Source organism: Myodes glareolus, chromosome 13 (assembly GCF_982192425.1).
Source record: "Myodes glareolus chromosome 13, mMyoGla1.1, whole genome shotgun sequence".
NCBI lineage: Eukaryota > Metazoa > Chordata > Mammalia > Rodentia > Cricetidae > Myodes > Myodes glareolus.
The window spans coordinates 49903556-49911637 of NC_142038.1; positions in this window are offsets into that span (position 1 = coordinate 49903556).

Consider the following 8082-nt stretch of genomic DNA (forward strand, 5'->3'; position numbering starts at 1 on the left):
CACCAAGTGAGAAGAACTAGCAACGTTATGACACTTTTTCCTCCCACACCAGTCTATGTAGGCAAATTTTTATATTTATAAAAATTCGAATTCTATAAGCAAGTACATGTAGTTGAGAGAGGATTGGGGTGTTAAGGATATACAAAGGGGGTTGGTTAGAATGGTTGACCACAGCTATTTTTAGCTGTAAACAAGGGTACATGGTAATGGTGAATATAAAAAGGGATGGTGGAACTAACAAATTTCATGTATTGGACTGGCGGACTGTTTATGACAGTGGGGTCTTACAGGGATTGGGTTGGAAAAACGGAGGGATAGCTATAACAGTTGATATTTGAAACTTAAGTTGAGAAAGTGTTGCAGTCACTGATGATGATAATAATAACACTATCTTTTTCATAGTGTGGCTAGAATAGGTGACTGAGATCAGCAGAAGATCCAGGACTTCGAGGAGTGACAGCCAAGAGATGGAAACATTAGACTGTTAGGAGAAACAACTCTGCAGATACTGAAATCACCAAGAACTAGGGAAGGAACAGAACTGGATGAGTAACAAGTTGTCATACCGAAAGCCTCTGAAAACAAGCGCAAGTCCCATAGAGTTAGTAGATAAATGATGCGAAGGTTGCCAGGGGGTCACAGAGGAGATGCTAAGCTCACCTTAGGCTTAGGATTGTCACCAAGACCAAGAGATGTAGAATGACCTAGAAGTGTCAAAGACAAGACAGGGATTTCTTGTCTCTAGGCTCACAGGTATAAAGGTTAAGAAGACAACATAGCTATATTTTGAGAAAACTAAATGAAGGTGCTGGCCTAAGGAAGAACCAATTTCATTCAAATACAAAGGTAGAATTTCAGAAAAAAAAAACTGAGTGCATAAGAAATTTGCTAATTACATGGAAAAGGTTTGATAATTGAGGATATGAATAACATAAGAAAAAGAAACCTATTAATTCATATGGAGTTACTCTGAGTGACAAGAACTGATGAGGGAGTTCTTAATTTTGGGGAACTAACATAAACTGAAAGTTGATTTTGATGGCTCCATGACACATAGTGGCATTAAAGTTATAATGTGAGAGGTGTTCAACTCTTCTCAGAAATATTTCAAGCTCCGAGGCTCTCATGTAGCTAAAACTGCGCTCTCATGTAGCTAAAACTGCGTCTTCCTTTAAGCCCTTGCCATGTAAGATTCCTTTTGACGTGGTCCAATGGATATGTGGAGACATAGATGGACAGAATGTCTTACTAGTGCCTTTGGTTGTTACCCACAAGAGGAGGAGTCAACACTCGGGCTTCCTACTCATCTTGATGTCAGATCTCCTTCAGAACACTTGATTTTTAGAAGGAAATGATAGTGGAACAGACTACCTTTTCCTACCATGGGTAAGTAGCATTTGAGAACCAAGGGCGATTAAAATATGCTGAGCTGAAAAAAATATGTATGTTTTCCAAGGGCTATGGTGAGTGGACAGAAAGTTCAGTTCAAACTTCATATTTTTTTTCCTTTGAAAGTTGGCTACGCTCTATCACCAAGATCAGAAACACAATGGTCTAATCAGTAACTGCGGGCACTTTGAAACATCCTAATATTTAAGAGGAAATTAAAAGTAAGTCTAGCGAGCTATCAACGTTAAAAATCACAAACAGACACACACATACTGAGTCACTGTAATAATGCTCCAGTCTAGTTCACAGAGCCTCTGCAGATTCAATTTGGCATCAAATAACAGCCTATTCTTCTCTGCCACCATGGTTGTCTGGAGCTGATGAGGAGACAGATAACACTTAGGCTACAGAGAAGAAGAAAGACATGCCCTCGGGTGACACTTTGTTTCAGAAACAGTCTGGGGATGCACATTTCATCTGTTTTTCTGGACAACAGTAGCCAAAATTGGAGACTTTTGCTATGGTGCCTTTTCTTAAGTTAGTTTAATGAGTTAGGGGGTTTGAGCACCTGAATTTCCCTCTGGCCGTGTCCCTAGTACTTAGAAGTCAATGATTATTTGGACCAGTTTCTCCATCTTTGCAAGTGCAAAATAAAACTATTCTGAGATCAATGGGGATTTTTGAGCCATGGCAGATTTAAACCAATGTCTTTCAACATTAACTGCCACATTGGAGAATATATTTGCCATCTTTAGTCCGGGCCTTAGTTGTGCTTGAAGAGAAACAAGCCCTTCCTCTCAGAAGACATATAGAAGGGAGCCAGAGTCAGGAGGCAAATTCAAAGTGGGACACTGTAAATAGTAAATGGATTAGGTTCGTAGATGACCATAACTTACCGAGACAGGGAACAACCTTTTAAAAGAGTTTGATAAGGTGGTGGAAGAGATTTAGCTCACCTTGATACCAAGTCACTGGGAACCAGTTTTTCTGATGGCAATTTGCCTAACTAAGTCATCTAAAATGAACATTTTCTCCAACATCGATTCTCAGTCCAAGCTGTGAATGAGGTGATTCCGATCTGCGGAAAAGACAGAAGCAGTAGCACTGAGGCCACGTCATTTCACTTGCGGTAGAGCCCAGTCATTGCCAGATTAAGTAAAGAAACCCGGTTAGATTGAAACAGCTGACAAAAACCAATACTTTCGCATGGTGTGCCTCAAATATTCCATTGAACACGTTTCGTGGGACATAACTACACTAACACTTTATTTGCTGTTTATCTGAAACTGAAATGTCATCAAATCTTCTGTTTCCATTCGTTAAATCTGATAACGCCCCTGTAACTCCAGCTAACGCAGAACCATTAGTAGCTTTAGTGTATGTTATTAATAAAGATTGGATTGGGTTTCACATTTTCTGAATGATTTTGTGTTTTAGGTTTAAATGTTTGAAAAGTCCATTGTAAGCTATTTGTAAATTCTTTTTCTACCTGCTCGTTTCTAAGGGATGCAAAAATCTCCGCTATTTTATATTTCTGAAAAATACTGTTTGAGGAGGCTGGAGAGATGGTTCATCTTTTAAGAGCAGTTATTGCTCTTGCAGGGGACCTGAATTTGGTTCCCAGCACTCATATTGGAGCTCATAACAATTCACAACTACAGTTCCAAGGAATCCAGCAACCTCTTCTGACCTCAGCAAGCACCAAGCACACACACCAACCTACCTTAGTAACTTCAGTTCCAAGGATTCCAACACTCTCTTCTGGCCTCTGCAGGCACTGTGAACTCACAGGACACAAAAATACATTCTGGCAAAACATTCACATGCATAAAATAAGAATAAATCTTTAAAAATATTGTCAGTATGCCATGCTTCACTTGATTCATCCAATGTAACTTTTTGAAATAATAAAGTACATATAATAAAACAGAAACTAATACACCAGAGTCGGACAAAACAAACAAACAGAAAGAAAGGAATCAGAGACCCACTGTTTGGCACAATCAGGTATTCCATAAAAACACCTAATTTGAAGTCATAACATATCCGCAGAGGACCGGGTACAGACCAACGCAAGCCCTACGCATGCTGCCTCAGACTCTGTGGGTTCCTATGAGCTTTTATCATGCTGACCTAGAGGGCCATTTTTTGTTGTTGTCCTCATCCTTTCTGGCTCTTACATTCTTTCTGCCTCCTTTTCCACAGGGTTCCCTGAGCCCTGAGGAGAGGAATTTGATGGAGATGCCCCATTTCGGGCTGAGTGTTCCAAGGTCTCTCACTCTCTGCATAATATCTGACTGTAGGGATCTCTATCGTCTCCATCCACTACAGGAGCAAGCTTCTCTGTCGGTAGCTGAGCAAGACAACAAATTAAGACGGCAGCAGAATGTCCTTAGGGGTCATTTTCTTGCTACGTTTTTTAAGTAAAACAGAAAGTAGTATTTGGTTTTACCCTAGGCCCCTGGGCTGTCTAGTCTCAGGTTCTTGGTCACCCAAGCAGTGTCGGGTATGGGTTCCCTCTCATGACTTGGCCCTTAAGTCAAATCAGATCTTGTACCACCACTGCCCAAATATGTAGCTTGAGGGGCCGGCTTGTTGGGGTTTCTGTCCCACCCGGTACCCCACAGCTGGCAAACCCCAAGGAAAATCACACACAGGACTCCATAAGATTATAAACTGATTGGCCCATTAGGTCAGGCTTCTTGTTAACTCTTATAACTTATGTTACCCCATTATCTTTATCTATATTAGGATCTTGTTTCACCCATGGTGACCTTGAACTCACAGAGATCCACCTGCCAATGTCTCCTAAATCCTGGGATTGAAGGTGTGAACCTCTAGTGGCTTAGTTTTGCCTTCTGGTCTTCAGGTGAGCTTTATTTATAAAGCATAATAAAATGTCACTATAGCACTTGATTATTTATTGCTATCTGCTTCTTTTGGGTGTTATTTCTTCTTTTTTTTCTAGGTCTTTCAAGTGAGCTGTTAAATTATTAATATGAAATCTTTCCATTTTTTTATGTAAGAACTCAGTACCATGAACTTCCTTTTAGAACTGGCTTCAGTGTGTCCCACAGGGTTGGGTATGTTTTGTTTTCATTTGCATTCAATTCTAAAAAATTTTTAATTTCCTTCTTAATTTCTGACTTGCCCTATTTTTTATTCAGTAGTGAGTTTTTCAATTTCCATGAGTTTGTAAGCTTTCTGCTGTTTCTGTTGTTGACGCCCAATTTTGATCTGTGATGAACAGATAGGATGTAAGGCATTATTACAATTTTCTTGTATCTGTTAGGGCTTGCTTTGTGTCTGAGTATGTGGCCAATTTTGGAGAAAGTTCTGGGAAACAATGAAAAGAAGGTATATTCTTTTATATTTGGGTGAAATGTTCAATAAATATATTAGGTCTATTTGGTTTATAATGTCAGTTATCTCCAGTGTTTCTCTGTTTAGTTTTTGTCTATTGGCAAGGGTAGGGTATTGAAGTCTATCACTATAAGTACATGAGGGTCAATATGTAATTTAAACTGTAGTCGTGTTTCTTCTACAAACATGGATGCCCTTGTGTTTGGGGCATAGATGTTAGAATTCCTATGTCTTCTTAGTGGATTTTTTCCCTGAGTATGCAGTATCTTTCCCTATATGCTTTTATTAGTTTTAGTTTGAAGTCTGTTGTGTCAGGTATTAAAATGGCTATGCCAAGCTTGCTTCTTAGGTCCATTTGCTTGAAATATCTTTTTTTTCAACCTTTTACCCTGAGGAGATGTCTATCCTTGATGTTAATGTGAATGAATCACATTTTCTTATCTATTCTGTCAGTCTGCGATTTTTATTGAATGAATTGAGACCACTGGTGTTAAGAGATATCAATAAACAGTGTTATTCTTATGATTTTGATGCTGTGGTGTGTGCATGTATGTTTCCACCATTTCGATTTGCTGATCTAGAACTATTTATTCCTATATTATCTTGGGTGTATTTAACCTCTTTAGGTTGGAGTTTTTCTCCTAGCACCTTCTGTAGGGCTGGATTTGTAGATAGATATTGCTTATATTTGGTTTTATCATGGAATGCCTTATCCTTTCCATATATTATGATTGAAAGTTTTGATGAGTACAGTAGTGTGGCTAGCATCTATGGTCTCTTAAAGTCTGTAGAACATCTGGCCTTCTGGCTTTCAGAGTCTCCATTGAGAAGTCAGGTGCATTCTAATAGGTCTGCCTTTATGTGTTAGTTTGTCTTTTCCCCTTGCAGCTTTTAATATTTTTTTCTTTGTTCTCTTTTTGTTTGTTTGTGTTTGGTTTTGCTTTTGCTTATGAGGTAGGGTTTCTTTGTGTAGCCCTGGCTGTCCTGGAACTCATTCGGTAGACCAGGATGGCCCTGAACTCACAGAGATCGGAGGTCTGCCTACCCCTGCCTCCCTAGTGCTGGGATTAAATGTGCGGGCCACCATCACCTGGCTTCTTTGCTCTATACTTTTAGTGTTTTATTAAACGCCAAGAGGACTTTCTTTCCTGGTTCAGATTATTTGATATTCTGTAGACTTCTTGTATCCTTCTTTAGGTCAGGGAAATTTTCTTCTTTGACCTTGTTGAAATGGTTTCTGTGACTTTAGCCTCAGTTTCTTCTCCTTCCTCTAGTCCTATTATTCACTGGTTTTTTCCATAGTGTCTCAGATTTCCTGAATGTTTTGTGTCAAGATATTTTTAGATTTAACATTTTCATTGACTGAGATTCCCATTTCTTGTATTATATCTTCAATGCCTGAATTTCTCTTTATTATATTCATAAAGGCAATTTTAAGGTCTTTTTCTTGTGCTTCAGCTATGTTGGAATACTCAGGGCCTACTCTAGTTGCTTGCTGGACTTTGATGGAAACATACTGTTCTGAGTCTTATTGGTTGTGTTTTTGCACTGGCAGCTAGGCATCCGGGCTTTAGAAAATGTAATTTAAAGTCTAATACCTGGTCTTCTCTTTTGGGGGTTGATATTTTGTCCCTTGGTTTCTGTTACTCTCGCTGCTTCTTAGGAGAGTATGGTGGTTGTCTTGTGTGTTACCTGACAGGAAATGCTTCTGGGATCCTTATAGGTGTGGCTTCTGGGGTCCAGGTAAAACTTCTGGGTATTGGGAGCCAACACTTAGGAATAAGGATGGGCTGGGGGGGGAGGGCGGGGGACGACAGTCGCTGAAAGAGTCCACAGGAGGAAAGAATGCAGGGTTTTCCACCAGAATCTGCTTAGTTCCCTAGGATTAGGGGAAGAGAGTGAGGAGAGGCCACAACAGGAGATCTGCCACTGGGCTGGGAATGGGGTTAAGGGATGGACTTGGAGGAGCAAAGGAAGAGATGAAGACCTGCAGTTAACCAGAGTAGTCCTTTAAAGTATTTATGTTTTAATATTAGTAAATACCAATATTATTTTGTGGCTTTCTAATTTCTAGGAGCATTTTGTCTTTAGATGTTGTTCACGGTGGTTTTTGAAGCGATTTTTTAAAAATTATACCTACAAAATAAGCATTTTCTTTTATTTTCATCTTTATAAAACTTTGACCCATCTTGATTTTTTTTTAATTCATCAGTTTTTGTGACAGTTTGTGACTCTAATATTCTCCTGAACCCTGATTATAGATATTTATATCTAGTTTGGGCCACATGTCTATGTGCTGTGTGTGTGCACGTGTTGTATGTGTGTGTGTACTTGTGTATATATTGTGATATAAAAATATGCTAGGTGGAACTTCTTGGGGATCTTCCTAAGATTTCCCTTCTTGTTGATGAAAATGCTGGAATTCTAGGTGCCATATTGAACAATGGAGACTCTGGTGATGGGAGGTCCATGCTAAGGTCAGACAACAGAAGTTACACCTCGCAATTCCAAATAATACAGCAAACCTAGCCTCCATCTCCACTCCCTGCCACCAGACTTCTTTTTAGGAGGGGAACATAATTTCCATCCTGACTAAGTCACTTTTATTTTTGAATCTTTTAAATCCAAACCAGCTTACTACTTTACTTTTAATACCTTTATCACCTCCCCAACCACTGTGGGTGTGTATACATCTCTCTTCCTTCACGCGTGTACTTTCCTTAATTTTATTAAATTTATTTCATGTATAATATTTTTAAGTTTTTTATTATGGTTAAAATAAACATATAATGAACATGGTGACATGTTAACAGAATCACCACCATCCATTACCAAAACAGTTTGCATTTTGTAAAACTGAAACCTTAATAAATAACAATTCTTTTCCTTTCTACATCACATGCCTTGGCAACTATTCACTCTGTGTATAGCTATTTTCTAAATACCTATTCTGTATGTGCTTTCTGGAAATCATCATGGTAAGTCGAATAAACCAGAATCAGAAAGACAACGTCGCAGGTACTCTCTCCTGAAATGTTGTTGATGGCTTAAGAGGCAGAAGTCGAAAGCGGAATACGTGGGGAAAGGAAGGCTCTGCAGAAGGTGGGATCCACAGAAGGGGAGAATGGGGGGAGGGGGACAAGAGGGCAATGCAGAGTTGAGTAAGATCAAAGTATATGATCTGCATGTGAAAAATGCAAAACCCATTATTTTGTACAATTAATATATGCTAATAGAAAAATTATCATTTTTACCCACTGTCTCTCAAAAGCAGAACTACATGACATTTGAAGAGAGGTTTGTTTGGCTTATTTTACATAGCGTAAAGTC